Raw genomic sequence first — 26,358 nt, 5'->3', positions numbered from 1 at the left:
TCTGCATGGATTCTCTTGTTTTTTTTCATGGCTATCCTTATCGATTGTAAGTAGGGATTCTTTCAATTGCTCTTAGGAAACAAACCCATCTCTATTTGTCTAAGATTTTGAGAAGCAACTCCCTTGTCTTCTTATTCCTTTGAGACAATCTCTAAGGATTTTCTATCCTCTTCTAAATTCGTTTACCCTTGAACTCCTTGGATAAAATTTTACTTCTCCTTTTCGTTTTAAGTAGTGTGTCCATCCTCATTACCTACATTAACATACAATCTGTCATCTTTTGAAATATGAGGCCTCCTATACTATTTTTTTGTCTTCATCATTAATTCTTCTCATTGTGTATGGATCTTCTTCTAGTTTCCTTTATGAGATAATATTTCCTAATCTCCCATTATGGAAATTATTATATCATGTCCTTCTCCAATACTTTGGAAAGGATCTCCTTCTTCCCCTGCTATTCTCATGAAATTTGTAGTTTATTGTACACCTTCATCATTCCTGTGACCAACATTCATACACAATGGTTTAGATTTAAAAGCACAAGGCCCTATAGCCTCATTTGAGACATTTGCTTTCAAATATCCAAGATGGTCTAAAATTTTTACATAGTTTATGAGACTCTCATTTAGTATCTATACAAACATCTTCCTTATCATTCTCCTCAAGGAATGTTCTTTGCTCTAGTTTTGAATAGTGAACTTTATCTTCCTCATCATACTTAGTAGATCTGAGCTCTTCATCTCTCAACTCAACACTCAACATGTGCCTCAAATTCATCCTGAATTTCCTGACATGTAGCTATGTAAAAAGTGATTGAATATCTTTATTTAGATCCCATCTGCATCTATGATCTTCATTCTCCATCTCTTGTAGCATTATGTCCATCAAAATATGTCTCTCATTTAAATGAGCCGTCTCTCTGTCAAAATATTCATCTCTCATCTTTTCTTCTCCCTATTACGTCCACTTTGGCATCTTCCATTATCTTGTCACTTTCACTCAAGCCCTTGTCATGACCATTAGTGGTCATCTCTTTCTCCTTCTCCACGAACTTCTCCATGCTAACTATGAGCTGCAAACAACCTCCACAAGACACCTCACCAATTTCTCTCCTTAGGGCTTGAACTTTTAGTATCACAAGTTATCCTCCTTTAGAACTGATTACTACACCTTTAGACCGAAACCATGAAAGCATCCTATCAATACACACACTTGCAGTCATGACCTGAGCTACCTCAATTAAGAGATAGATGTGCCTCATCTTAGTAGTGAAACCCCAACGCCCTTTAGTCTTTGATGCAACATAGTTGATGCATAGTAGATACAGACTACCCGATGTTGTAATATGAAGACTCTAGTGCTTCTTTGGTTAGGGGGATAGGTCCTGCTAAAATCATTTTCCACTCTCCTTATTTGCAGATTATCCTCCTTTTTGTCATTTTTAACTTGACCTGGAATTGAGACAGTGGTTTTATTGTGAATCAAAAACATATTCTCCAACTTCAATTCTTCATAACCAATTTCATGGTCCCAACCATGAGTTACCAAAATAGTTTTCACAAACCACTCATTGGAGGTGTCAAGATATCGATATCTGTGAGTGGGATAATCAACATCACAAGATGGTGGTAAATCCATATCTGGCATTGGTATAAGTAGGGATGTTAGACCAACATAATCCTCTTCCATGTTTCTATCATGCTCCTCATCTCCCTCCTTGGCAGTTCCAACCATTTTTTTCATAAATATATAACATTGCCTTTTTTCTTTCAACTATTTTTTCAAAAAAAACTTTTCCCTGTACTCAAATTCATCATAGTATGATTTCCTCCACTCTTTACTCAACTTATCTAGATGATAATTTATTAAACAACTAAATGGAGGAACCTTATCATACTCTAATTCATCTTTTGTATCAAAAGCCTCATCCAAGTCCTCATCTGAAACATCCAAATCTCCTAACTTCTATTCTAGATATTTTAGTTGAGGTCTTAACTGCAGAAGTGAAGACAAGAGGAAAGGCAAATGCGGGACCTTAGGACAAGAACTAAATAATTTAGTGGGTGTGTTGTCTTTGAAACTTTAGGAGTGCATTTTATTCAACCAAAATTTTAGTAGCAAAGAGACACAGTATTAAATGAGGCTTCAAACCCCCCCCCCCCCCCCCCACTATTGGTCATATGAGTAGAATGATTCTTCAATAGAGATGCAAGATTCATAGGTCACATGTCTCCAGTCGCTTCATGAATAACCTATTGAATCATATTGTTGCATTGGGCTACAAACATATCATAACTCAGAGGAGCCCTATATGACCCAGCTGGTGGTGCAGATGTGGCATGGGTTAAGACTACAATGTCATTAAACCATATGCCTAAGCCAAAAAATTCTATAATAGTGCATAACAATGACATACCTCCATAATCCCTACTCTCCATATCCATCCTACAAAAGTAAAAAACAATATCTAGGGGTATCTTCTTGATAAAACACTTGATTGATTTTATAACCTTCTCATTTTGGAATTGATCAAAAAAAGAAGCTAGAAGCCCGGGTGCATCAATTACCCTAATTTTAATGCCTTGAACTATTCCTACAATCTCTTGTTCCTTCTTTGTTCCTAATTCAAAAACACACTTGTTCTAGACTTCACCTCATCAAAAAATGAATTGATGGTTGCACTCTAACCAACTCCAGTATTCACAAGTACCAAGATGGTATAGGTGAAATCAAGGTCCTCCTGGCGAACACCTCTTGTTTCTATACAATTACACTTGCTCCATTAAATTTGAAGGCTCCAATTCTGTTGGAATTTTTGTTTTCCCTCAACTGCTCTACCATACCAAGCCAATAAAAGACCTGTGCAACCACAACATTATGTGGAGTTTGACATAATCTATGAGCAAGTCACAAAATTATCACTTTGATCATCTAAAGCTTCTCACAGGTTTCATTATTGTCATCATCTTCAATAGGTTGATCCTCCATGAATTAGGGTGAGTGAGATGTTGAAGTACCATTTTCTCTGGACTAATGCACTACATGAGGAGTGGGCCCTGGTAATGCTGTTGCATCTCCTAGGCCTATTGGGCAAGCTCAAAGATGTAATCTTGAATTGCTTGTAGATGTGTTTTCAGAACATGTATTGGAAACTACTACTATAGTAAAGGAAAATCTCGTGTCTTGCTCTTTTTCATCTTCCTCCATCTCATCACCTGTTAAGTCAACCTCTAACTCATTTGTCATAGGCTTCTTTTCTATTCTATTTTATCAGACATAGAATCACTGAGTTGAATCTCATCTTCTAACTTCTCCTCCTCCCCCAAGACTACATTTTCCTTAATATCCAAAGGAATAGCTTCATTGGCTAACAACTCCTCATAATTATTCAGTGGAAGTTCCAAGTTCTTGTCAACCTACACACCCATTTATTCAAATGATACTTGAGATTTATTAATCTTATCATGGAATATCATATTTTCTTCAACATTTTTGTATTTTATTTCTTCAATAGTTTCTTCCTTGTTGGAATATTTAATTTATTGATTTGGTAAGTATCCATCAACTAGTGAAGCTAGTGCCTCCATACCCCGAATAGTTTCTCTGATATCATTATCAACATTGGTTGACATGGCAATCTTTGTCTCTTATTACTCACCTTCATCTTGTACATTCTCTCCTGATTTCACCTTCTCCCACTCTCTTTCATTAGACTCCCCTCTATCTCAATTTTCATCTGCACCATGTTCTTCACCTTCTAAATTCTCTTTACCTAATTTTGTGCTTACTGTAGTTTCTTCTTCAAAAACAAGCCCCTCCTTGACCACACTCTCTTATGTTTCCATTGGCCTAATTGTTGGAATTTTCGCTTTATTTGTACATGTTTGTATTAATAAATCATTCTCTCCTGCAGTATCTATAGACTCGTCAGTCGGTGAATTTGTGTCCGAGGTTCCACATTCACAAGCTTATTGAGTAATTGTAGTTAAATATTTGTTTCAGTAAACTTACAAAATGAATTCATGAGCATTGGTAACATTTATTATCTCCACCTCAATTGCATTCTTTTTAACATACATAGTGTTCTCCTGGATGCTCCTAACAAAAAGAGTTGGGTCCTACCCTATAAGACCTATGTGTTGTCTCTGAGACTGGAAAATGAATCTCCTTAAGTATTTTCCATCTCTGAGTATATTCCTATTGTCGTTGCTACAACACCCTCTAAATTTTGATATATTCGAATTTTGGAGCCTACCCTTTATCATGTGAAGTGTTTCTTTTAGTCGTTAAGTGTTGTTTCATGTTTTTTCACATACGCTAAGTGTCCATGTTCCTTTCTAAGTGTCTTTGCATCATCAAGAGTAACAATAGTTCACTTTAGGGTCATAGTACACTTTATCGTCACAAAACGACACTTTTGGTCGTAACTGCACATACTGTGTACGTTCTACTTGGAGAATGTTTGTAAACTGGAATTTAATGTATAATTCTTAGTATTGGGTCCTCTCTAAGTTCTGTTTATGATTTTATATGTGTCATACTTTATTTTTATCCTAACTTATTGTATATTTCAAGGTTGCACCCTCCCAGACTTAGACAATTTTCTAATTTTGCAAGACTACACTCTATGTTATGAGAGTGCACTGGACATTCTCAAGGCTTAGTGGAACCCCCCTTATCAATTGTGACTACACACTATGCCTAGAAATCCTTCGTCCAGCACACAACACACTTTCATTCATCAAGACCCTCTCCCTATTGCTTGTTTCTATGCCCTATGCCTAGTCAAGCTTTTAGTCTCCAATTAAACACACCGCACACTCTTAGTGGGTAGTGAGGCCTTCTATTGTTCCTTGTTGTTGTGCCATACACCCTCCTTTTGATCTTGTCTCTTCCTTCCTAGTGCACCGTCAATGAAAAATCATGCTACATTCCCTTGTTCTTGTACCCTACGCCTAGAACCTTCTCTCTCTCCCCCCTTTGGCGCACCTGTGGATCCACAAGAAGAAATATCACATGAAGCATGATAAAATAAGATATTTTTGGGGTAATGTTTTCTTTCCATGAGTGATCTACATCTGCAAGTGTTCAATGAAGCATGGAAAATATCTGTGAGGAGATATGATGAGAATCATTACCCAAGGAAACATCTTGAAGACAAAGGCACCATGTTGCGACAGTTGAAAGAAAATGGATCCTGATGATCAAAGTGACTCATGAAGACTCCAAGATTTTTTAAGACCCTTTAGAGGGTAGATGGCTACAATAATGTAAGATTTGTTGCAGATATTGAATACATAGTAGCAGTGTTGTCACCGATTAGAGAACTTATGTACAGGTCACCATGAGTCCAAGTCATTAATTTTGTTGACTTGTCATATTGTCGTCACGTGATGATGTGGAAATTATGATGTAATTTTGACAATTATTGTAAATTCCAATATGTGCAAGTCCAAGAGTCATATATGGACAAAAGAGCCACATGGAGAAGTCCAAAAGTATCATAGAAGTTGAAAGGTCACTTAGAAGTTCAAAAGTCATAGAAGCCCAAAGGTCATATTAGAAGTCTCAGAGTCACGAGGAAGTTCAAAAGTCACGAGGATATGAAATATCATTCCGTTGGTTATAAAATATGCCTCATTACTCTAGGGGATGGATTTAAACCTTGGCTTCTCCATCCAAGCATTATAGAGGAAGATAGTTCTTTTGGAGAGAAAGAAGTGGCTTAACGCTCCACTATTGTAGCTAATGGTATTCAATATATTAATGTATCTTAAAACTTTCGCCTCATATTCAAAGCTCTATTAAGCCAACAAATTTTCATGCATATATCATGAATGTTTTGAGACTATTCTTTGGATGTTGTGGTGCATGCTAATATTCACATGTGCTAAAGCAATTGAACTATTTCAGTGGCTTTGATGCTCATCTTATTGAATACGTGTTGTATTTGTTTTCATGATCATTGCATCTATGTGAAGGAATAAGCCTAGCAACAGCTGATATATGGACCTTATACTTTGATGGTTCTAAGTCCCAAGATGGTTCCATAGCTGGTTGTGTTCTTAATGACCCTTAGAATAGTAGGTACATTCTGTCATGTCGCTTGGAGTTCGAGTGCACAAAAAATACCATTGAATATGAAGCACTTGCTATGGGGTTAAAGAAAGCCATAGATCTCAAGGTAGAGGTACTTAAGGTAATTGGTGATTCTAAGATCGTTACACGATAAGTATGGAAAAACATTCACTTTGTTTCACCTACTTTGAAAAACTACCAACAAGAGGTATGACAACTCATTTCATATTTTAAAGCATTTAATAATGTTTATGTTCCTAGGATTCATAATGTTGCCACCGATTTATTATCCAATGCATCTACTCACATGTCACCATTAAAAGATGGTTTTTCTATTGAAATTATCTATAAGCCATCGGTGCACGACAACATAACTAATTTTTGTGTATTTAATGATAATCAGCAACAGATACTGCACTTCATGGCCAACGCGGACATGTTCAAGGATGCATATATTGACGAAGATGAGCATGATAAGGCTTTGTAGGAAGTAGTTAAAGCATTGAAATGGAGCCCTGTGCCCAATGGTGTGGTATCTCTTGAGAATCTTTATGAATTACAAAATTGATTCAAAGGACCAGTGAACACAAAGACCCAGACCTCAATGTTGTCACATGAATAGATCAATTTGGGAACCAAAGAGGATTTGAAGTATGTCAATCTTGGTACATGTTTTTATCCTCAAGAACGACAAGATTTTATTCATCTATTCAAACAGTACCGAGACGTATTTGCGTGGACATACGATGATATGAAGACTTATGATAGACACATCATTCAACATGTCATTCTTATCAATGAAGGGGAAAACTTGTTCCAACAGAGAGTGTCCCTGCCACTAGGACAGTTTTCTCCGATACTCAACTATTCATCGAGAAAAACTCAGACATTACATGGCACGAAGTAAAATATTTTTACACTATAAGCAATTTCAAATAAGATATTGAAAACAAGCAAGTTTACATCAATGTCCATATGTTGTGAATACACAAGGTTGAATGTAGGTATCCAACCCTTTAATGCACAGACATCGTCAACTGGATTTTGTCACATATGTGTGCAAATACCATGACTCTCAATAGTACCTGTGGATGAAGGCTTTCCTCTTTTATGGCGCATAATTTTCACTCTATGTATCATTTTCCGCAATGAAGATCTTACATGGATTCCCACTTCTATGCGGTCACCATCTACTTGAACATGAAGGATATCATCAAAGGATGGGTGAAAGAGCCATCCAAATTCTGCCAAACACTCAGCAACACTTACAAGACCAAATCTATCTGGAAGGTATTTCAATTCTTGATAGTTCTATGTTGTTAGATGTATGGCCAAAAGAGTATTGAGACCTTTCCCAAAGGCTGGGCATTCTTGCTACAACATGTTGTGAAAGAAGTAGAACCATTCAATTAGTTGGACTTGTTGGCTCAACAATTGAGGACACATGTAAATAACGCCAAGAACTCTCCCAAGGGTAAGCAAACCAAGTTCGAAATGTTTTCTTACTTGTTGGATGTAGTATGTGCTCAGAACTCTTTTCCTGGCACAAATTGTGCCTGGACACCCAAGAAACCTATAATGGACATTTATTGCAAGCTGATTTTGGATTGCAACCATAAAGAAGTCATGGAGAAGCTGACAGATCACTTACTCATTCCATTGTACAGGATGATAATTGAGGAAGAGCCACCTTACATGTCACGTGGGGAGATGGAAGTAGTGTCAGAATTAGTAGATTAGTTTGCCTTACTGGATGGTACCTACCTCAAAGTGTTTGGTGGTAAGAAGTCTCCACATATTCTACTGAGGTATGTCACAGACAAAATGATCATGCAAGAAGTTGCTTATCATATTTCCACAGGGTTATCATTGTAGAGGAAGAAGAAAAAACATTGGCCTGTTGTTCCTTTACAAATCAGATTGTACGAGATCAAGAATATGGAGGTTGATGACACCGAAGGAAAAGAGATAGATAAATTTTTATTCAATCGAATGGATTAAAATCCATATGATCCCAAGAATGTTTGCAAAGAACATTGTGCAAAGGTTCATTTCCAATGGTTGAGCAAGACTTTTTACAAGCCCAAGGAGGAAAGGATAATGAAATTTTACTATGCCTCTAATCCCTATTAACTAGTTAGCTTCACAGGTACGTCATAGGCTGCTCTAGAGTAAGAGGCGACTCCAAAAGCATAACCATAAGTGATGTGAAACCCAGTGTGGGAAAAGGGGAATAAAAATGTTATGCACAATACAACGGAATAATAGAGCCGTAAATGGAAAGCATATCCAATCATCTTGAAACAAGCTATAACTACAGGGAGAAAGACAAAACATAGGAAGAAAGATGAAGAATTGAAGTGGAAGGAGGAACAAGAATAGAAGCAACGAGAAGAAAGAAAAAGGAAAGAATAAGAAGAAATATGGAAGAACGAAGAAGAAGAAGAAGAAGCACTGAAGCAAGCCAAGGAAGAGGAAAAGAGTCGGCTGCTTGAAGAAGAGAACAAGCAAGTGTAGCATAAGGAAGTTGCTCAAGAAATTAAATATCTAATAGTAATCCATGGTATAGAGGTGGAACCAGAGCAACATAACCAAGATGTTGATCTCATGCTGAACACACAATAAATCACTATTCAGTCTCCCCCTCCTCACACGGTTGAGAAAGATCCCAACGAAGAAGAGGAATTTGTTCCTCTTGATGATGGTCTAGTCATGGATATGTACAATCTAACTTATGATGAGCTTCAGAAGAATATTGTAAAAGAGAGAACGAAACACTTTCCATACGATCTCACATCTCCTACATGCATAAGAGAAAGAGTAATTGTGATGGATACCAGGAAAAATACAAAAGTCATTGTTGCAGCCAACTTGGCCTTTACGGGTGCTACCAAGTCAAACATGGACTATCTCATGGCCGAGAACAGGCAGATGGAAAAGAACTTACAAGCAACAAGGCAACAAGTGGAACAACTTTGAGTAGAGGTCCACAAAGAAGCTCCCACATAGGTATATCTAGAATAACTTAAGGAATCCATACTCGGTGAAGTATCGACATTGGGAGAGACAATTAGAAGCCTCTACGACGGGCTTGTCGCCATGCACAAAGAAGTTTTCTGATTTCACAACATGCAACATAGGCGTAAAGATAATGCAAAATATCTCATGGTTGTTCATACAACCATTGCTACCATGCATGAGTGGGAAATGCATCATAAAGGGGCACCTCCTGAGTTCATGAAGAAGACAAGGCAATAGGATGATTTAGAGAAAGCAGAGGTTAAAATTCTTATCTCAAGTAACAAATAGCTCAACTCATTCATCACCAAAATTCAGGTCTCATACACATGATTGTACAACAGTGTGGATCTCATGGTGAAGTCACAAAAGATTCCTTCAATTGTCTCACTCACCCAAGTCAAAGGTAGGAACAAGGTCAAGAAGGAGGTTGAAGAAAACTTGGACTAGCTCAAGTAGATCACCACCAAGGATGATCTAGAAGTGAATAGGAAGAATATGCAAAATAACATTGGCAGCCTTGTTCAGATCAATACCATGTTGCTCCTGCTGAAGAAGGAAACTCAGACAGTGTACCCGAATGCAATAGAGGATAGAGTTCACTTCTAGCCTGATCCGATCAGACAGTTTGGGGAAGTCATCGAACAGTACAAATCTTGGTACCACTATGTGACTGAGGAACTACAAGTTGAAGTGGCTAAGTAGGAGTTTCCCCAAACTCAAGCTTGGCTTGTTTTGTCTTATTAGGTTGTCTAGTTGACTCTCCTTAATTTTGTCCTATATGGGTATGAGTATATTGTAATATTTTGTTTTGTAATAAATTGTAAGTGAAATTCCAAGTGTCAATTGTGGAATGTGGAGTCATTTTGTAATGAAGTCCAAAGGTCATGGTTGAAGGAAGTCAAAGAGTCATGAGGGAATTCCAAGAGTCAAAAAGGGGAGATGATTAATCATCTCATTTGTTATAAATATACCCTCATAACTCATGTAAAAGGATTTTTGCCGGGATTTTGGCTTAGTATTAGAAGCTTGGGAGTTTTGTTGAGATCGTTGGCTTCTCATTAGCATAGAAGGAGTATATTTATTTGGAGGAGCAGGTGTTGGCTTCATGTTCCACTATTGGGACTAGTGGCTTGGCAATTGTATATGTATGTTTGGGACTTTCACTTATAATAAAATCCTAGAGCCAACATGTTTTCATGCATATGTTGTGAATATAGTAGGACTATTCTTATTATGTTTGCAATATATGTTATTTCATTTACACTAATGCTTATGAACTATTTCGTTTGCATTAGTATGAATCTTGTTGAATGCGTGTTGTTGTATATTTCAATCATGGTTATCTTTTGAACTATTTTGCAGGCTAACTTATGATTCCTTTTATGCTCGTGTGTTCCTTTCTAGCTCCGTAATTTTACATGCGTTATCGAAACCAAGGCATACCACTAAAACCCACTATTTGGGTAACCAGCTTGTATTCTGGATGGGGCTCCTACTCCAAACGGTGTGAGGTCTAATTGGGACTTCATATCGAGGAGCCCCCTGAATGTTGGTGGGTCCAACACTATCAACATTTCTGGCGCTAGAAGGAGGGCTAGATTACAAGCTGAGCCCGTGAAGTCTGTAGAACATTCCTTATTTTAAATGGCTTCTTCCCATATCTTAACCCTGACATGTTTTTCAAGAACTGCAAATTTGAAAGTGCCTGCATGGATAATTAATGACTTGTCAAATATGAAGTTCGATGGCGAGGGTGCAACACCATTCTCGAGCACACCACTCACTTTCTTGAATTCTGCACTCATTACAAAATTCATTTTAAGGATACTACTTGTAGGTTGTTTGTCCTTACATTCGAAGCACACGTTAAATAATGGTGTTACACATTGCCAACCGCTTCTATTCACTCTTGTGAACATCTTGTTAAGAATATCTACCATGCATTTGATATGCATGATTATAAATCTGTTTACAAGAAAATCATGCATCTTAGAAAAGCACTTCATGAATCTCTTAACAATTTTCACGGTTGCTTCATTCATTTCTGTTACGAATTTTTTGAAGGTGATATTGATTGGAATTTCGTGAAAGAGAAGTTTGAATTTATTATTCATATCTCGATGGATCCAACAGAATATGAATCCTTCGAAAGTCTCCCAACATACACTGGTTATGGAGCTCCTAAATTTGCGATGAATGCAGTTGTTGTTCCAAATGACTCCTCATCTTCTCCTCCTCAAAAAACTCTATTTACGTAGGTTGGGGTTGGAGAACTTGAGAGTTCATCTGTTGATCTACCACCATCTTCTCCCACCCCACATATTCAAAATTTAAGAGCATGTTCTGACTGTGAATTTAATTTTAAAAGTGATGTTCTTTCTCTTCAACCTCCGTCCTTTGGTTCCTTTGGTCCCTTGATTGTGATTTTTTATGTCCACCCATTTCAATCATTTCTTCTAATGTTCTTGGGGATCAAGTTTAGGACAGAGTTATTATTTACTATCAAACTTATGTTATCAATTATGATGACTATGTGTGGTTCTCAATTTCTAAACAAGAATCTAGAATGCAATTTGATGTTTCTCTTTTCTCACCTCTCCCTCATTATCTTGACATCTTACACGATCATGTCATACCTGTTGTATCTTTCGAAGAAATAGTTTATGACAATGTTAATTCTAATCACACTCGCGACTCATGGAATTTCAGTTTTACATTTGAACATGGAGAGGAAAAATATTCTCTTCCTAATATCTCCAATCCATCATTTGATCATTTTGAGGAAACAAAGAGAGAAATTTCTTGTTTTCAATATCCTCCTCTCTATGATTCATCAGATCATGAGGATGCCTTACTTCTTGATGATGGAATTTTTTATCATAGATGTAGTGATTTATTCATTAAATCATCTAGTCATGACTCTACGTTTTCTACTGTCAATTTTTCTAAGCCACCGATTTTTTATGATATAGCTTCCAATGTATTAGAACTGCCGCAAGGTGTCGAGGCACTTTAGCCTACGTTGATGGTTGTGAAAGGTTATCGGAGTCTTGATGCTAGTTCCAATCATGGTCAGGATAGTACTTTATCTCTCAAGAATCCTCATTAGTTGATCGTACAATTTGAAAATGAATCTATTTCACAAGTTTCACATCCTCCATTTGTTTTGCATGATTCGGTCGCTCAATCATTGGAGGAGTCATACCTTATAAGATCATTTGGAGAATGAAATTTTTCCAATTTCATTATGTTAGCCAAGATCGAAATTTTGGAGGAATGTTTTAGCACAACACCCTGTTGCAATATGCATGAACACCACAATGAATTAGCAAAATGTTTCACATGTGATTTCTTGTTGTATTTTTCTACTTGTATTTTCAGACTTCGGATATTGAAGAATTTAATGTTTTCTCTTTTTGGTTGGATGTTATTCCTAAAAATCTATCCTGCTATTGATTCCCTCGCCTATATAGGTCATTCGATGCTTCAATGGTTACATTGGAAGTTTCATTTTACGTAGGCCTGGCCTATTCTTGGTTAGTTTAGGAGTAGGGGTAGTTTTGTTTGTTTGTTTCTTTTGGTTTTCTTTTGATTGTTTTTTTGGCCTATCCTTTTCTTTCCTTTTCGTTGTAAATAAATTTTGCATGAAACTGTGTTTGGTTTCTAAAGCAAGCATGTTGAAGTTCAAGAGGAATTTGTGCTACTGTCAATACTTGGTTATCTTTTATTCCCTCTCCTTGCATGGGCCTTGCACCTTTTATTCGATGATACCCTGATGGAAAACATCTTTTTTCTCAGAGAAAACCTTAGTGGAATTACGATGCTTGAATTTATAACTAGTTCCACCTACTCTAATTGGCTTTTTAATGATTGGTCGGTTTTCCTTGTCAACTAAGTCGAGTGGAGTAAGAAGGGGAGGAAACTTCAACAATTGAATTGCATTCCAAAGGTGTATGAATAAACTTCTATGAAGGAAAAACCTCCTCTTCTCTCAATAAGTCAGGATCTCTCTTCAGCCCCATGAAATCAATAAGTGTCAATGCATAGTTATATGAATAAAATGAGAAAAATAAATAAAGGGCAAAAGAAGAGAAATCCTTCCTACGCAGGGAGGTGAAGCAAGAAACTTCGTTGGGGTATTGTCCAGGCTCAATGGAAATGGAGCAATTTTTGTGTCCTTGAAGTGACTCCGCTAGGGTATTTCTAGGCCTGCTAGTAGCGAAGCAACATCAGAGATGAAAACCCAGACTTTGGAAATTACTTTTCATTTGTGTATATATATACTCCCCATCCCCAATCGAAACAACTGAGTGTGACTTGTTTTTGTTAGTGTGTCACCGATGAATAGAAAGGTAGGGACTATATCTTTAACTTGAGCTGAGTAAAGAAGCTATGGTGATCAATGAAACGAAAAATAATTCTTGAAGAGTTAGACCTGGTTTACATGAGTTAAGACCCATACAGACAGTTGGAGTTCTACAAGTGTGTCGCCAACTATTGTAGCTGCTACAACCACCCTCCAAAATTTTACTCATTCTTAGATTATGGAGCCAATCTTGAGGTTAGAAATTGTGCAATCCTTCTTGGCAGTGTGAATGGTCAGTGTCTAGAAAAAGAAAAAAAGAAAAAAGGGAAAAAGGTAATCCCTAGAAAATAGGGAGTGGAAAATTAGTTTCTCGAAGAGTGGCACAAGTTGATATTTTTTACTTTCCACCAAGTGTCGTTTTTCCCTTGATTTTAGGCATGTGCATTATAAACCTTAGCCTAGCCTAGATCTATATAATATATGCCGCTAGATCTCATTTTAACATTCTATCTTGGAGCTCTAGCCTTCCCAAGGAGATCAAGGAGCCTTCGGTGAAGTTTGCAGTGTTTTTCCGGGAGTTTTTATTTTTGTCACTTTTTCTGTCACTTTTTGTCATTTCAGTTATGTGAATTATTTTTCTTGTTTCTTATCATATTAGATGTATTTTTAACTCATATTAACTTGTACAAGTTTTGGTTAAGTCTATCGTTCATTTTTACAAGTGTCACATCAACATCTTGTTTTTTCCCATTAATGGTCGTTATTATGACGCCTCGCTGTGCATGTTTGTTTTTCCTTTTGCATGTCAATTTTATGCAGTCAATTCTCACTAATATACCTTACCCATACTCATATCTACAATCTTGATTTCACTATCACTCAAACCTATCATTTTCCCATCTCTTTCCGGGGCAGATCTGCCCTTACTTGGTCAACAATTTCCTTCTTCCACTGTGCATTTCAAAACTCTAAGTCTGAAGCATTGTGCTTGGCCTCTGGTACTGTGCAATGCACAATCCCTAGCTTTCACAACTTCACATTTCCCAGTTCCAAGGCTCAAGCCTCACCCTTGACCACTGATTGCGCAATCTCTCCCTCAGTATGCCTAGGCTGAGACTACACATTGTGTAGTCTCAAGCCTCAAGCCTCTCCCTTTCTTGCTAAGACTACACAATGTGTAGTTCCTAAGCTCAGCGTCTTCCCTTCAGTCTAGGGATTACACAATTATACATTTCAGAATTATGGCTGTTGTCTTGATCTTGTTTTGAGGGTTGTTTTTCTTGAGCTAACTTATGTTTTCCATGAGTTCATTGGTATCCAATAGGTACTACAGTTTTCAAGCACTTCTCTTTGTCAGTTACTGTTACTATGGTTCCTAAGAGATCTATCTCAAAGGACACCACTGAAAGTAGCAACAATGATATTGTTGAAAATGTCCCTGTGACTATGCCAATTTTCTCCAACACTCAGCGATTCATCAAGAAAGAATCGAATATTAGATGACACAAAGTGAAAGACGTTTACACAACAAGCAATTTCAAAGAAGATATTGAAGATAGGAAGGTTTACATCAATGTCCAAAAGTCAATATTACACAAGGTTGTGTGTAGGTATTCAACCTTTTTATGCGTAGACATCATCAACTAGATTTGTCACATATGGATGCAAGGACCATGATTCTCAACAGTACCAATGGACGAAGGCTTGCTTCTTTTATGGCGCACGATTTTCACTCTATGTATCATTTACCGCAACCATAACATTACATGGATTCACAATTCTATGTGACCACCAACTACTTGAGCATGAAGGATGTTATTAAAGGCTGGGAGAAAGAACCATCCAAATTCCATCAGACACCCAACAACACTTACAGGACTGGATATGTTAGGGAGGCATTTCAGTACTTTATAGTTCTATGTTGTCGGCTCTATGGCCAAAAGCATACTAAGACATTTCCTGAAGGATGCGAATTCTTGCTACATCAGGTTGTGAAAGAAGGAAAACCATTTACTTGGTCGGACTTGTTGGATCAAAAGTTGAGGACCCATGAAAATAATGCGAAGAACCCTCCTAAGGGTAAGCAAGCCTAGTTCTACATGTATGCTTACTTGTTGGATGAAATTTTTTCTCAAAACTCTTTTCCTTGCATGGGTTGGACTTGGAAACCTAAGGAACCTGTTGTGCACATTTATTGCAAGTTTCTTTCGGATTGCAACCACAAAGGAGTCATGGAGAAGCTGACGAATCACTTCCTCATTCCATTGTACAAGATGATATTTGAGGAAGAGTCACCTTGCATGTCACGTGGGGCAATGGAAGTAGTGTCAAAATTAGTAGATTGGTTTTCCTCACCGTATGGTACCTACCTCAGAGTGTTTTGGGGTTAGAAGTCTCCACATCTTCTACCAAGGTATGCCACTGAAAAACTATTCATGCAAGAAGTTTCTTATTATCTTTCCATAGGGTTATCAATATTGTTGTAGAGGAAGAAGAAATCACCTTGGTCTTCTCCTCCTTTGCAAATCAGAGTGTACGAGATCAAGAATCTGAAGGTTGCTGACACCAAAAACAAAGAGATAAAGAGATTTTCACTCAGTCGAATGGATTACAATCTGTATGACCCTAGGAATGTTTGCAAAGAACACTGTGCAAAGATTCTTTTGCAATGGCCAAGTGGGACCTTTTATATGCCCGAGGAGGAAAGGATAAAGAATTGTTAGAATGCCTCTAAGCCCCGCCAACCAATCAGCTTCACAGGTACATCACATGCTGCTATGGAGCTAGAGGCAACTCTGGAAGAAGAACCATCAGTGAGGTGCAACCCAGTGTGTGAAAAGGGGAAGTAGAAGGTTGTGCACAATCCATTAGAAGAACAAATCCGCAAACAGAAAGAAAATCCAACCATCATGAAAGCGACCATGGAAGCAAGGAGAAAGAGAGAACATAGGAAGCAAGAGGAAGAATTGAAGTGGAAGGAAGAATAAGAAAAAGAATAACAAGAAAAAAGACAAAGGAAATAAGAAGAAGAAAGACAGAAGAAAGAAGAATAAGAAGCATCACTGAAGCAAGTTGTGGAAGAGGAACAAAGTCGGCTGCTGGAAAAAGAGAGCAAGCAATTGTAGGATAAGGAACTTTCTCAAGAAATTGAAGATCTAATAGTAATCTAGGATATGGAGGTGGAATTGGAGTAGCAAAACCAAGATATTGATCTCACGTTGAGCACACAAAAGATCACTATTTAGTCTCCCCCTCCTCCGATGACTGAGCAAGCTATGAACAAAGAAGAGCAAATTGTTCCTCTTTATGATGGTCCGGTCATGGATACGTATGATCTAACTTATAACGAGCTTGATAAGAAGATTTTACAAGCGATAAAGAAACACATTTAAGACAATCTCACATATCCTTCATACATCATAGAAAGGGTGATTATGACAGATACCAAGAGGAATCCAGAAGCCATTTCTGCAACCAACTTGGCCTTTGCAGGTGCTACCAAGTCAAACACAAACTATCTCATGGCCGAGAATAGACAGATGGAAAAGAACTTATAGGCAACAAGGCAACAAGAGGAACAACACCAAGCAGAGGTCCAGAAAGCATATCCCGCACAGGTATATCTAGAAGAACCTAAGGCAGCCATACTTGGTGAAGTATCATCATTGGGAGAGACAATGAGAAACCTCTAGGAGGAGCTTGTCACCATGCATAAAGAAGTTGCCTGCTTGCGCGACATGAAACTAAAGTGTAAAGATAATGCTAAAGCTCTCAACATTGTTCATACAGTCATAATTTATACCATGCATGAGTGGGCAAGGTAGCAAAAATGGGCAACTCCTGAGTTGGTGAAGAAGACAAGGAAACATGTTGAGTTAGAGAAAGAAGAGGTTCGAATGCTTATCGAGAGTAATAAACAACTCGATTCATTCATCGCCAACATTCAGGCCTCGTACACATGATTGTAAAATAGTGTGGATTTCATGGTGAAGTCACACAAGATCCCTTTAGTTGTCTCACTCACTGAAGCCAAAGGTAGGAACAAAGTGAGGCATGAGGTTGAAGAATACTTGGACCAGCAAAGGCATATTGCCATGAAGGAAGATATAGAGGTGAATAAGCAAAATATGTAGAAGTACATTGGTGGCCATGTCTAGATCAATACCATGTTTTTCCTGTTGAAGAAGGAAACTTAGATTGGTTCCAAGTTAGTGTATCCTAATGCAATGGAGGCTAGAGTTTGCTTCTATCCTGATCCCATCGCACAGTTTTGGGAAGTCATCGCAAAGTACAAAGCTTGGTACTACTATGTGACTGAGGAACTACAAGTTGAAGTCGTTGAGTTGGAGTTTCCCAAAACTCAAGCTTGACTTATTTTGTCTAATTAGGTTTTCTAGTTGACTCTACCCAATTTTTTCCTATATGGGTATGAGTATATTGTAATATTCTTTTGTAATTAATTGTAAGTGAAATTCCAAGTGTCAATTGTGGAATGTGAAGAGTCATTTTGTAATGAAGTCCAAAGGTCATGGTTGAAGGAAGTGAAAGAGTCATGAGGGAAGTCCAAGAGTCACAAAGGGGAGATGATTAGTCATCTCCTTTGTTATAAATATACCCTCATTAACTCATGTAAAAGGCTTTTGGTCGAGATTTTTTCTTAGGATCAGAAGCTTGGGAGTTTTCTTGAGAGCCTTGGCTTCTCCTTAGCATAGAAGGAATATCTTTCTTTAGAGGAGTAGGTGTTGGATTCATGTTCCATTATTGGGACTAGTGGTTTGGCAATTATATATGTATGTTTGGGATATTCACTTATAATAAAAGCGCAGAGCTGGCACATTTTCATGCATATGTTGTTAATATAGTAGGACTATTCTTTTCATGTTTGAAATTTATGTTATTCAATTTACATTAATGCTTATGAACTATTTCGTTTGCATTAGTATGAATCTTGTTGAATGCATGACATTTTATATTTAAATCATTTTTATCTTGTGAACTGTTTTGCAGGCTAACTTATGATTCCTTTTATGCTCATGTGTTCCTTTCTAGCTGCGTACTATCACAGGATTCTAAGGGGCTCACTCACTTTCCCTTCGTCATATTAAAACCTTTCATGCATTGCACTTAAATCATCACAAAGTCACAAATACATCATTCTATGTGTTATTGCAACCAAGGCATACCACTAAAACCCACTATTTTAACAACCAGAGGTATTCTGGATGGGGCCCCTACTCCAAATGGTGTGAGGTCTAATTGGGACTTCATATTGGGGAGACCCCCTGAATTTTGGCAGTTCCAACACCATCAACAAACCATTAACTTTGAGTTTCCCAACCTAGAGCTGGTAAGCTCGGTTAGCTCTCTTATTTGGTTCAATTTTCATATTTATTCAGATATGAAAGAAATATTTATGAGGGAGTCCATCCAACAATAATGTGATTCTCTTTAGTAGATTATCCAAGTGATTTTTTTTTGCCAAGTTCCATTCTAAAGATGTTGAATAATAATAAGTGAGTCCCCAAGGATAACAATCTATGTGACTTGAATAGATTTGGGTATAAGTAGACCTTGTAACAGGTCATGCATTTCAACCTGGTCATCAGTCATATTTCCCAACCTTCATGCATGACTTGTAACCAATTTTCCTTCGAGGCTTTACAACACCCCTCCTCCTCTTACAACCCCTAAAAATTAACAAAATATTAGGTTTCAACAACACATTGTATTTATTTACCTTCAAATAATTAAATATAATTATTAATAGTTATATGATAAGCTAGAAGAAAAAAATTATATATCCATAAATAATTTAAAAATCCTTAAAGAATAATATGCATCCCATAAAAGCCCACAAGGTGTAGCTCAATTGGCGATCACCTTGTTATGAAGTAATATGTAAAATCATGAGATTCAAAGTTCAAATCCCCGCGGGTTAGACTAACAAAAAAAGAAATATGAATCCCACAAATGATATACAACAAACATTAAAAGTTTCTTTTACATAAATATTAATTATTCTTCCAAGAATAAAATTTCGTTGATGAATCATTTCCACCTAATGTCATGGTATCCTCATATGCATGAGCTACACCATCTACAACACATTTATTTATATTGATCATGAAAGTTTATTTCTTTTTTCTTTAATCCCAAATTATGGCATCAACTATAATATATACAAGTTCTATGTTCTAGGGATTTGGTACCCAATGTTATTTTAACAGTTTTTCCATGTAATTCCACGATCTAGGCTTCACCAATCAACCTTAACACTAAGAATCGACTTATGTATACTAGCAAAGTAGATACCCGAGGTGATGATTTCCATCCAAATAATCTCCCATCTATCCTCATTTCATGATTTAGTGGGAATCGTATATGTATTTCCTCAACATTCTCAATAAGATTTCCATGTTGCACTTGGGTCTAACATATATTAGTTTGCCTATTACATTTCAAAATCCTTCATAATACTTGAGATACATGACATTTGTTTTTTTCCTTGTATTAAGTCAATATTCATTGGAAGATGAATGAATTGTGTCCACTATCATCTGATCATTGAAATTTTATTCAAAACTATTAAGAACACTTTTTAATACTCTACCTTATTATTCCATTTCTCTATGACAATTAGGTAAGCCTCATTATTGATGGTGTCTTCCACATTCTTATGCATGATGCAATTCCTTCATTGAGTTCTTTTATAGTGTCCTCATTCTCTTTTCGATGTAATAAATATAGTTTACTTGTGGGAAAATTAGTTTGACCTTCATCATCTATATACCACAAGTTGGTTGGCTCTAACCACTCAATATCTCTAATGGATTCCTTGTACCTTAATACTAAGACATCATTGAGTATAATAATTAGATGTATTGGATAGTAATTAGATGTCCAATGAGTGCATTTTTTTTCCTTCTTTCATGTATACCTTAAATAAAATGTTCAATTCACACAACTTGCCACCTAGACTAACCATTTTTTTCAATTTTGTAGTATGTATCCATCATCTCAAATAAAGAATATATATATATATATATATAATATATATATATATATATATATATATATATATATATATATATATATATATATATATATATATATATATATATATATACATAGATATATATATATATATATATATATACATATATATATATATATATATATATATATATATATATATATATATATATATATATATACATATATATATATATATACATATATACATATATATATATATATATATATATATATATATATATACATATATATATATATATATATATATACATATATATATATATATATATATATATATATATATATATATATATATATATATATATAACATGCACTTTTTAGTTGGAAGACATCCTTCCACCACTGAGGGTGTGCATCAATGGAGTGTCTAGTCAATAAGGATGTTCCATCATCATAAGAAAGGGTGGCAGGATGCCCAAACTTAGAAGCCCACATAGCAAGCTCACCATCCCAATTCCGAGAAAGCTATCAACTTAATGCCATCAGACTCAATCATGCGAAAGATGATGGATTGCCTGTGGATTTGCAGATTTCACTCTATAAGAATCACACATGAATTAGTGGCTCTATGAGGCTGAGGACATCACCATTATTTCATGCAAAGGGGGATATCTTATGCTTTCGCTCAAGGAAATTTACGATCAATTATTGATGCCTTTAAAACATGGAGAATGTATCAGTGGACTAGTGATACAAAGTCACAACCTCCAGGCAACAAGCACATTGTAATCCATGAGATTCACATTTGCCATTAACCCTCTCGAATCTTGGCTCTCAATCATGATTTATGTCACATCCCCCTATCCCAAGGTGCTCTACCACTTTGGTTTGGCTTTTAATTCACAAACCCTACAATTCATTCTAGGATTGGATTCTTTTCATGGTATCTCTGATCTCTCCAATCTAGAATTTTGGTTATCGCTTCTTTGCTCCCTTCTTTGGTTTAGTTTTTGTAGCAGGATTCCTCACTTCAACCTCCTTGTAATTCTAATTCTCTCCCCCTACTATTAGCCCAATGAGCTTACTCCCCCCTCGTCCTACTCTATCATCTCTATGTTCTTCCCTCCTGTGCAAAGGACCATTTTTCTCAATGGGACCTAGTTTGGAAAATTGGGGTCTAGAAACCTTGTAGAAGCAGTTTGATGGGACTAGTAAAACTTTACTAATTTAGCATGGAACCTTAGACACATAGACCTTTCCAATCACATAAGAATCATCTCAATTGGAGTCTCTATGCAAAAATTATGTCAATTGGAAGTTGACCTTCCTGTTTTGACCACCATAATTTGAGAGGATGACATTTCATCCCCCATATTCATGGAAAACAGGATTTCCAACAGATCACGATGAAAAATACTTTAGAAGGCTCCATATTGTAACTCTAGTTAAGAGTTGAAGGATTCAAACTTAACCACTAGTAGGCTATCAAGTTATGTTATAATCGGGCCACTAGGAGGAAAATGGATTCCATTTTATGGGAGTGCATTTTGTTCCATAGATGAGTAGAGTAGATGAGAGTGGAGTAGAGAGAGGAGGTAGAAAATATATATGGCTTGTGCATTGTAGCATTCCACGCACCACATGTCTCTCTCTTTGTACTTGCATCTATTTTCCATGCATAGAAAAAGAGCATAACAACCTCACCTTCTAGTTGGGTTTTCTCCTAAAAGGGTTTTTGAGGTTATATCTTGTGTTAATTTGTGGTTCATGAGTTTTATTTCATTGTTCTCTATTTTCTACATAATTATCATTTGCATACATATGCAATAAAAACAATTAACATATCCAAGAATCTAAGGAAAAATAAATCCTCAGAGTCTAGATTTTGAATTTTCTAATATATTTTAGAAGATTTGTGTGATGAATTGGCCAATGAGATATCCACGACAGTTTATATATCAATTATGAAAATAAATTAAATATAAATATAAAAGTATATTGAATTATTAAACTTGGCCACTGAATCTTGAAAGACCAAGTATGTGATTCAACTAATAAACTTGGCCATTGAACCTCAATTAACTCAAATCTACAGTTAAAAGGATACATGTGGATCACTTTATTTGAAAATGATATCCCATTATGTCTAAATACTTTACTTAATGGAGATTAAAGGAAATTGTAAACTTTGATATTAGGCTTTACATGAATATCACAAACCTTAGCATCACATTATCAAATATTATGCTAATTTGGCTCATGTTATTGTCACATTATCCAATCCCAGTCTCGCATTAGATTGAAGAGATTGACTTCAATGGGCATTAAAGTGCATGCTATTTTTTCATGCACAACACAAAACCTATCATCACATTATGAAGCACTAGGCTCATTTGTCTCATGTGCTATTATCACATTATCATGAGAAGTGAAGAGAGCTTGAATGAATTTGGTGTTTCCTACTTCCATGAGATGAGTGACATGGAATGTTTGTGAATCTGCAACCCTACACTAGAGGAAGACAAAGGTGAACATCGATGTGAAGGAAGCAAAACCACAAGGATCACTTGGTAAAAGGACCACCAAATTGAGAATAAAGAAGACAAAGGTGAACATTTAAGGTGGAGGAAACATAACCACGAGGGTCACTTGGTAAAAGGATAACCAAATTGAGAAATAAAGAGAGAGGTCTTGGTTGCTACTTAACATTTTTAGATACATTGCAAGTGCAAATTGGCAAGCTTGCCCATTCTCAATGAAAAAGTATACATTGCAAGTGCAAATTGGCAAGTTTGGCCATGCTCAATGAAAATGTAGAGAAACTTTAAATGAATTTGGAGTTTCCCACTTCCATGTGTTGAGTGTCATAGAATATTTGTGAACATCCATTATTTCACCTACCAAAAATATAAAATTATTGAGCAAAAACAAAAGGACCAAACACCAAATAAAACACAACAACAACACTATCTGAAATGAGAAGAAAAAGACAAGAAAGAGTTTGATAAAAAAAAACAACAAAAATAACAACCAAAAACAAAAATTAATAAGATATATATTTTATAAATTAACAAATATATATATATATATATATATATATATATATATATATATTAAAATAACTTTCAAATCCAAATTAACAAAAATCTCATATAAAAAAAAAAATAAGTAAATAAACATTAAAAAAAAAATTCCGCTTTCATAAAAAAAAATAAAAAAGTCTATAACATATACATTATTTTCCACTTTCATAAAAAATAATAATAAAATATATATAACATTACAGGTTTTTTTTTCCAATTATATCATTTTTCATTTTCCATTTTCCTTTTCCTTACCTTTTTCAAATGTAACTAACTAAAAAGTTACTATAGAAAATATCAGACAAAATAATAAAACAATATCTATAACTTATATGTCATTTTCCACTTTCCTAAAAAAATAAAAATAAAATATATATAACATTACACAATTTTTTTCAATTACATCATTTTCCCTTTCCTTGCCTTTTTCAAATGTAACTAACTAAAAAGTTACTATAAAAAAAATATCAGACAAAATAATAAAACAATTATATAATAAAATAATTCTCATTTAAGATATTTTATAACTTTTAATAATAATTTTACCAAAATTAAATCCATCAAATTACTCACATTCCTTATCGTCCATTTAAAAATAAATTCATCATTATATTCCATAGTTTGAACATAATATAAGAAAGTACTGCTATCTCTGCCATGGTTGAAGATACTGTCACAACATTACTGAAATCTGTTTGTTAAATCACTGCATTTTTACCATTACCTGGGCACCAATTCAGTAATGGAATCAGTGGCGTTAGATCCAGGTGCAGAAGCAGAAGCAGACGCAGACGCAGACGCAGACGCATGTGAGAACCCTTAACTGGTAGACACGGTATTTGGGGAAACATGAGAACTCACAAGTGCAGGCTTTGTGGGATCTGGGATCCGGTATGTCCGTAGTGGAATCAGGTGACAACATCGAAGTAACTGTCGACATTGGTGGACGAAGTGACGATTCGACTTGTATACACGAAAGACTAACCTGAATGCATCTCACCGCTTGATTTTCATCGCACGTTTCACTAATTGCTCCATCAATTATCCCCACAATGTTTCCAGCTTCATATGACTTCCATACCTGCATAATCACAGAGGCTTCGTCATTCTGGATATATACACAGTGGACAACACATCCTCAAAATCGTCATGGGTATCCGTGATAGGTTTGCACATGAACTGATCAGATATATACACAGTGGACAACACATCCTTAATATCGTCATGGGTATCCCTGATAGGTTTGCACATGAACTGAATAGCATGGTTTTAACTTAATTAAGGTAGATATGCTCAGTTGGGAATAAAAGGGAAATTGTATCTTACCCATCCCAAAAGAATCTGCATTTCAGGTGGCAAATTGTAATCAGTGTTCTTTCTTCCTGTGATAATTTCGAGGACAAGAATGCCAAAACTATAAACATCAGTTTTTACAGATACTTGCCCCAACATAGCATGCTCTGGTGGCATATAACCGCTGCATATACAGAGTACAATGTCAAATATCATAAATTAATGCAAAAATTTAGAAATAGGAAATGATAAGTTATTTGCAAAGGAAGCATAGTTGCAACCAAGATTGTCAATCCATCCCCACATCATAAAAAAGCTTAATCAAGAATGCAAAACACCACCTTTTCTTGAATATCATAAATTAAGGCAAAAAATTTAGAAATGGGAGATGACAAGTTATTTGAAAAGGAAGCATATTTGGTTTTAGAAATGGGAGATGATAAGTTATTTGAAAAGGAAGCATATTTGCAACCAAGATTGTAAATCCCCAAATCATAAAAACGCATAACCAAGAATGCAAAACCCCATTTTCCAACCAATACAATTACAATATTGTCAATCCTATTGAAGTAAAATGAGCAGAGTAAAACATCTGCATTAACAGAGTAATGATGGTATTGAAATCTCACTACGTTCCGACAATTCTTGTGCTGATGTGAGTTTGGCCATCGTGAAAAAGTCTTGCTAAAGCCGAAATCTGCTATCTTAGGGTTTAGTTCCTCGTCCAACAACACATTGCTTTCTTTAACATCCCCATGGATAATGCGCGGTCTCGAGTCTTGATGAAGATAGAGGTGTCTTTCAGGATTAGCCAAGCCTTCACAATTGGTTTTCAGCTTTCACATACATTTGAACATTGAATTTACTAAAGATTAAACGCTACATAAATTAATTAATCTATACACTTTGTTTCAACTTTACCACAACAATAGAAAAACAAAATTTCAACATAAATATGTTATAGTTCTTTTCCGCATCTCAACCAAAAAGTATTTGCCATTTTTCTTATTATTATTGGTAAATAGATCAAATTACAAGTTTTGCAAAATGAGGTTTGAACTGGGTCGATTTGAAACTTTTGATTTTTTAAGGATCGAGGAATTTATTACATGTGATAAATCTCAGAGAAGCTTTTACTACAAGAGGTAATGGCACGATGCTGAAATATCCACTGCAATCATCAGTAAAGCAAAATTACTGCCTACTGGATCTTTCTCAAACCTTGGCCTGTAACTAATGACACCAACAACAGGCTTAAGGGAAGCAGGGTGAGAACGCACACGCCCTCCTATGCGTACCTCGGGAGGCTAACAACCCTCATAGCCGGTGGTCAGCTCAGGCTGTGAACTCGGACAATATTTAAGCTTATCAGGGATGTTAGAACCTAAGACCTTCACCAATATTTCTCAAGCATGTTTGGAAGAAAGTATGTGAGGTTTTCCACATAAAATATTTATTGGGTAAGGTTTACACGATGGAGAGAGTGTCTCTACATTCTATGTGCATGTTTAGAAGAAACAATGCGAGGCTTTCCACTTAAACTATTTTTGGGTAAAGTTCAGAGGATGGAGACATTGTCTC

The 26,358-nt window shown here is 36.0% G+C and overlaps 1 pseudogene; it reads right to left on the bottom strand.

Moving 5' to 3' along the window:
• Positions 1-931: 931 nt before the first annotated feature.
• Positions 932-26,098, bottom strand: LOC149174964 (translocase of chloroplast 120, chloroplastic-like; annotated as a pseudogene).
• Between the last annotated feature and the right edge of the window lie 260 nt (positions 26,099-26,358).

Source organism: Pinus tabuliformis, chromosome 4_1, assembly GCF_031772625.1.
Source record: "Pinus tabuliformis cultivar Carrire ecotype Pingquan chromosome 4_1, CPIR1, whole genome shotgun sequence".
Taxonomy (NCBI): Eukaryota; Viridiplantae; Streptophyta; class Pinopsida; order Pinales; family Pinaceae; genus Pinus; species Pinus tabuliformis.
The sequence above is the reverse complement of the archived record's forward strand: the minus strand, read 5'-3'. Positions and strand labels throughout refer to the sequence as shown.